The sequence below is a fragment of the Mastomys coucha genome, chromosome X (assembly GCF_008632895.1).
Source record: "Mastomys coucha isolate ucsf_1 chromosome X, UCSF_Mcou_1, whole genome shotgun sequence".
Lineage (NCBI taxonomy): Eukaryota > Metazoa > Chordata > Mammalia > Rodentia > Muridae > Mastomys > Mastomys coucha.
Genome location: NC_045030.1, coordinates 11,705,186 through 11,712,363, shown reverse-complemented (window position 1 = coordinate 11,712,363; position 7,178 = coordinate 11,705,186). Strand labels below are relative to the sequence as shown.

At 36.1% G+C, this 7,178-nt stretch overlaps 1 protein-coding gene across 9 annotated transcripts in view; it reads right to left on the bottom strand.

Moving 5' to 3' along the window:
• The window catches only part of Kdm6a (lysine demethylase 6A), a 148,972-nt gene that overhangs the window by 84,953 nt on the left and 56,841 nt on the right, over window positions 1-7,178 (bottom strand). The gene's annotated exons all lie outside the window — the stretch shown is intronic.

The following is a 7,178-nucleotide window of genomic DNA, read 5'->3' as shown; positions in this document are numbered from 1 at the left end:
ACATACATGTGTACTTTTTAATTTAAATTTGTAATGAGAAAGTAGTAATGATAGTTACTAAAAAATCTAGTTTTTCTTTTTCTTTTTGTAAATATTTCCTTTCCTTCGTGAATCAAAAGTCAACAGAGTACAGAAGAGATTAAGTACAGACTAGAATTGTATGAAAATGATTTTAAATTGAAAACATCTCAACGATCAGCAGTTCTCTCCCCTCCTCCTCCACCCACAGACATATACAAACATACCATACTTTTACACTTTTTTTTTTATTTCACTTTTACAGAATTTCCAGGCTTGAACAGGGAAACACATTTTGAACAGACAAGCTGGTTATCAGGGATTCATGTGTCCATTAGCATAAAAAACCAATAGGAAGTTATATATATATGCATATATATACACATATATCTGTATATATATATACACACACATACAAACATACACACATCTCCAGACAATACTAACTTTGTTTTCTATGGGAGGGAAAGATAAATCAACAGACTAGAGGATGAAAATATTTTTAGGGCAATGAAAATTCGTTGTATGCTACCATAATGGCAGAGCCAAGTTAGCTACACATTTTCCTAAGGCAATGGAATGTATTACACAGAGTGAACCCTAATATATACTCTATGGGCTTTACATTAAAATGATATATCAAATGTTAAGTTTACTGCAAGCAACAAATATACCACCATTAGTAACAAAGGTAACATAGAACCCTGTCCTCCAAGCATAGCAGTCACTGTGGTCCTGATATCCAGCAGATCTGCACAAGACCTTCACAAAACTGGGCCCATTAGCATTCTTTTGTGAAAAGAGTGGGAAGTTCACAAGGCTCAGGAAGTCCCACAAATACATAAAAAATAACCATTGCTGGAGAAAGACTACTTTCTGGTAGTATAGTTGCCCTATGTTGCCCATGGTCCTGAAGTAACCCCTCACACTCAAGCTCCTGAAAGTCTTCCAAGTAAACCATGGTGGACTTGGGTGGAATTGTTTCTTTAGTCTGTAGTTGCCCTTTCCCCCCAATCTGAGATGGATAGAAACAGAAACATCTCACAAAAGCAAGTTATAGACATACAGAGGTGGGGGTAGATGTTTGCCATGATCTAAAAAACAATAAAGTACAACAGACCTTCTATATATTTTAAGGAAGGCTTTAAACCACCATCACCTCTTAGTTGATAATATATAAACTTTTATTTCTAATTATTCACATGCTCATCAAAGTAACTCTCAAATGCAGGATAAATTTCTGCTTTTTCCCTGAACCTGTCTACCATCAACTGATAGGCAAGGCCCCAACTCTGTTTCCCAAAGGTTGAGAAAGTGGGGTAACAGAAACAGAACCATGCTGAAAAAGGAAAAAGAATTGCTACCTAATAAACACTAACGTCTAAAAGCCAAATGATCATAAATGGGCATGATAGTCTTGAATACATTAGAATTTATTAGAATACATAAACAATGCAAATTTTACAGACCACAGAGTACAGAATACTTTCAATTTACTGTGATTTAAGGATTAAGAGAAAAAATATTAGACCTTTATCCTAGAAGCATACAGCAATAAGTAGCACTAATGAAGAAAGATCTGTTTCCCAAGTGAGGTAGTGAGAAAGTGAAGTAACAGAAAAGAATGCTGGGGCAACTAATTAATTCAATTAACGTCTCTAAAACTTTTCATCTGACATGCTCTAAACCAAAAGTAGTTTGAGACAATAAAGTTCTCTTATTGGTGTTTTGCCTTTTTTGTTTTCTTTGATACTACTGGGGATTGAACTTGGGACCTCATAAATACCAGCTAAGCACTATATCACTGAGCTGTTACACCAGCCCCAGACAATTTTAAGGTGGAATAAGTTTGGCTGTCAGTCAACACCAAGCATTCTATATGCCAGTCTTTGAAAACAATTGCATTTTATGCTGAGATGCAACTGAAAAATAAATTCATGTGAAACTATGAAACTGGCACTAAAAGCTGCTTACACCAAAAAGCACTGACTCCTTAGGTGTCACAAATTACTGACAACAGAATGAAAACCTGACATCTCCAGCTTCACTCTAAATCTGTTTCTTCCTTGCTGGCTCAGATTCCAACTTGACTGCCTAACTAATCTATCCTATCTCCTTCAAGGATAAGTGACACCTTGGAGTCCAGAAAAAACAAAAACATGCAGGACAGGCCACCCACAAATGAAAGCAATTACTGATTAGGAAAAAAGCTGTTATCTTGGAGAACTAATCCCCTTCTGCAAACCTCATTGTCACCTCTAGCAACAAGGACTTCTAAGCATCTTGTAGGACCACAGCAAGGGTCCACAATGGCTGGGTCCAAGTCTTGAAGACTGCTTAATTATGCACATTTCTTATTGAGATTCTTCCTTTATTTAAACCTAGAGTTCATGTCATTACCAGATGGTGATCTGTGTTACTGTACCTCTTTATTCCTCTTCTCAATGTGCCTACCTTGAATAAATCTCTAACTTTTTAACCATAGAGACTAAATCTCTAATTTTTCTCTCCTTAATTGGGGTATCAGCATAAATAGCCAAATCAACCCTATTAGGGAGTGTCAGAGCAATGGGTTTAAAATGTCATAATAATATCATGGTGTCACTAATTCCACAAACTTATTGATAGAGAACAGGAAAAAGAAATCTACTATTAACTTTACTGGAGATCACCTGAGAGGTAGGAAGAATAATAAAGATGTGAAGAAGGCATTCCAGAGGCCCTAGCTACAAACTTCGTCATGGTTACCTCAACCTGCTGTATAACCTATAAATACCTGAAACTATTAAGAATCTCACATGGAACAGCAAAAATTAGATGCTGTGAGAGGTATTTATTTCAGATTTTCTTCTTTAAGACACAACAGTAATAGCACCAGTTCAGAGCTTTGGTTTCATTAGCCACGTAGGAGTTAAATCAGAACCCAAAAATTAGATACTGAGGTTTCCCATGCAACCCTGAATCCCTGGAAGATTTTTCAGTATATTATTGATTGAAGATATTCAGAGAGGGGAGGCATGGGGTTGGAAAGAGGCACAACTTTTACCTATCTGGGAGAAAACAAAGAATAATTTCATATCAGATGTAAATGGATGATTAATGAACCTAAAATAAAATGCGCTACAAATTAATTCACAATGTAGCACAAACACAAAGGCATGGGACTATGAAAGTAAATTTGAGAATAGGTAAGTTTGTTATAGATCTAAAGCCAGCTGTATAGAGAAAAGGTAAAATGGGATCTAGGTCATATTTAAAAGATTATGTTAGGTTTTAAAAAAAGAGACAAAAACTTGTAGTTCTTAAGATTAATATCCAGATGCAGAAAACTGAATAAATAAAACAAAATGCCATACACACAGTAAAGTTGAAGAAAACAAAACAAAACAAAACAAAATCTCTTAAAAGAAGTCAAGAGATTTAGGAGCTTGAAACAGGTATTAAAGAAACACAAAGGATAGGAAATAAGCTAAACTATACCAAAAGAAACACTAACAACTTTCAAAAACATAGTAAACATAAAAGAATGGAAATATTCAAGTTTATACAAGAAAAATAAATGAGAAATATAAGAACAAAAGTTAATGTCTTCATATAAATAAATTTATATTACACAACATCACTGAATCTATAATTTCATATTTAATATCCACATATAGCATGAAAAAAATACTTCAAATTAAGCTGTAATTGCATGTAGAATTAGCACTAAAATTAATTTGAATAAATTTTATTATATTTGTTTGTATGGAGAACATTTGTGGGATATATACACACCAAAATACAGGAGTGGAGGTCAAAGGATATCTTACTAGTGCTGGTTCTCTCCTTCCAAGATGTACATTTGGGGGATCAAATGAAGCTCATCAGGCCAAGTGCTGAAATTAGACATGTGCCACAACCACCCAGCATCAATGAATATATTTTAAAGTTTCACTTTCCTGGGAGTTTTTTGGTGTTCTGATTTGTATTTTTCCTTTTAGTAATTTATGTTGGCTGATGTGAGTACTGTGACAGCAGAATGAGCTGTAGCAACCTCTTGCTGGCCCTTAAAACTATATTATACTAAATAAAAATTCATACTTTGATATTTAACTCAGAGAAAGGTATTAATAAGGTAAATAAATTCACTGAGCAGTCTTACATCAGAGTTGGAAAGATGGTTCAGCAATTAGGAGCATTACTGTTCTCCTATAGAGAACCAGGCTTCAGTTTCCAGCACAGGTAGCCTATAATGGCAGTTCCAGGGGATCTGATCTTCTTTTCTGGCCTTCTACAGAACCAGGCACGCACATGGTACATATGCACACATGCAAGCAAAACACTCATACACATAAAATGAAAATAATCTTTTAAAAAAGGGGGGGAAGGGGTAGACAGTTTTTTAAAGGTTTTTAAAATACACTATTGTCTGTAGAAGTGTATTTAAAATAATTTTTATATGGTATGGCTGTGGGAAAGCAAATGAAATTATTACTGAGGATAAATTCTCTCCCAAAATAGTAGACAACACATGCAAACCAAAAATGCTAATATGAAAAATTGAAAAAATTATAACACCTATGTCCCACAAATGAGAGAAAATATGAGATATTTGTCTTTCGGAGGCTGATTTACTATGCTTAATGTGATTATCTCCAGTTACATCCATTTTCATATAAGCAGTATAATGTCATATTCCTTATGACTGAAAATAATTCCAGTTATAGATACTATGTTTTCTATATCCATTCATCTCTTGTTGGATACCCAGGTTTGTTCCATAAGTATTGAGAACAGTGCTGTAACTGACAAAAATATCCAAGAATTCTCCGTGATAAATAGGCTTGAAGTCTTTTGGGTAAATACAGAGAAATAGTATAGCTTTATCATACGATAGATCTACTTTCAGTTTTCTTTAGGAACCTGAATAATGCCTCAGCTAGTTTACATTCCCAGAAGTATACTTCATATATTCACTGGCCATTTATTCTTCATCCTTTGAGGATTAGAGTTTTTTGAATAATAAGTTTGTTTGTTTTACATAGGGTCTCATGAAGCCTAGGCTGGCCTCAGACTTCCTATGTGGTCAAAGATGGCCTTAAATTCTAATCTTCTGATCTCCACCTCCAAAACACTAGAATGATAGGCTTGCACCGAAATGTACCATTTATGTTGTGTTGGGAATAGAACCAGAGCTCTTGGTGCATGTTGGGCAAGCATCCTATCATTGGAGCCATATCCCCAGGCCATTGGTTAATGGTTTTGTGTGTGTGTGTGTGTGCGCGCGTGCGTGCGCGCGCGCACGTTTTTTTTTTTTTTTTTGACAAAGAGTAAATGTTACCTAATTTTTTTAAACAAAAGATCCTGGAAAAACTAGTTAAAATTTAAATGAACACAGAAACTATTGTCATAAACAAATTGTAAAGTATTATGCTGAATAGGTACAAAATAAAAGCAGTTCCTCAAAAATCTAGAACCAAAGAAGTATGACCACTCTCATTTCCTAACACTAGAAGTGTTAGCCAGGTCAAGTGAAGAAGCAAAACATGATTATCAGGAGGAGATATTAAACTGCACTTGCTTATAAATGATGTGGTTCTATGTTCAGAATAACCTAAAGACTTTTAAGATTATTAGAACTGGTAAATGAATTCAGTAAGATTATAGAATATGGCAATGTATTACTTATGAAAATAAATCCTATATTCTAAGATACTGGAATTTTTGCTGGACCTCACAGCCAGTTAATAATATACCTTGAGGTACTATATATTCCACCTGTTTGTTTAACCTATAAGAGAACAAGTTAATAACCAACCTTACTCGCTGTGGATTTCCCATCCAACAACCTAAGCTAATACATATAGCTGCAATTTTAAACTTTATATTGTTTCATGTCCCTGACTCAGAGAGAGTAATCATTTGTTAAAAGCAACAAATAGGTTGAAAAGCAACCTTATAAAACAAATATCCACCAAAAATGTTAGAAGCAGCACAGGAATATTGTTTGTTATGTAGGCACATTGTAATTAGTAATATTCCATTCCTTGTAAAAGCCTGTTAAAGAGTTCTTCTGGCTCTCTCCTTCTCTTCCAATCCCAGGCACTGGGGGAGCCTCAGGTTACTGTGCAGACATGGCAAAGTTCTAGAAACATACCACACACAACCAGTCCTGCAAATGGCACAGAAATGGCATCAAAAACCCCCAGTCACAGAAATACGAATCTCTTAAGAGAGTTGACCCCAAGTTCCTGAGGAACATGCGCTTTGCCAAGAAGCACAACAATAGATGCCTGAAGAAGATGCAAGCCAACAATGTAAAAGCAGTGAGTGCATGCCCAGAGGCCATCTAGGCCCTTGTCTTCACAGGCTGCAAAAACTCAGCCATCTGGCTTTCATCACTCACCCCAAGCTTGGGAAGCGGATTCCAAGCGAGATAGATGGCCAAAGGTTGTAGGCTCTGCCAACCAAAGCCCAAAGTTCAAACCTAGGCAGAGGCCAAAGCTCCAGCTAAGGCTCAGGCTTCAGCTTCAGCTCTAGCTCTAGCTCAGGCTCCCAAAGGTGCCCAGGCCCCTGTGAAGGCCCCATAGAAAAGGCTCCTTGCCAGTGTTCAGACAGATGGACTGCTGTGACCCACCTACACACACACTATTTGCAGATGACCAGTGTCCTATACTGTTTTTACAAATAAACTTGAGGCAAGGGGGGAAAAAAAGAGTTCTGTAAAGTATTCCTCATGTCTTTTCCATGTGATGCTTTCTAGGCTGTTCAATTAATACAGAGCAAAACCCCTTTGTTTGGATCTCAATATCTCTGCCCCCCCCATACAAGAGAGCATGTTAAGACAAACAGATTCAGACTCATACAACAGATAGACAAGAGACACTGGAAGACACAGGGAGAAAGAAGTAGAGGATTTCTATCTAGGCTAGTTTTTGGTAAAATTACTTCAAGGGGAAGTGCTTTTATTTCTTTTCTTTAATGAGACACTAATGCATTTTAGTACTCTAAGGCTATTACTAACATGTTCAAAACAACACAGTATAATGCAAAAATATCAACATATAAGTAGCAGGGCCATTTTAACACAGTAATAACAAAAACTGTTAAGAAAGAGTGAGGGGCTGGGGAGATGGCTCAGTGGGTAAGAGTATTTGCTGTGCAATTATGAGGACCTG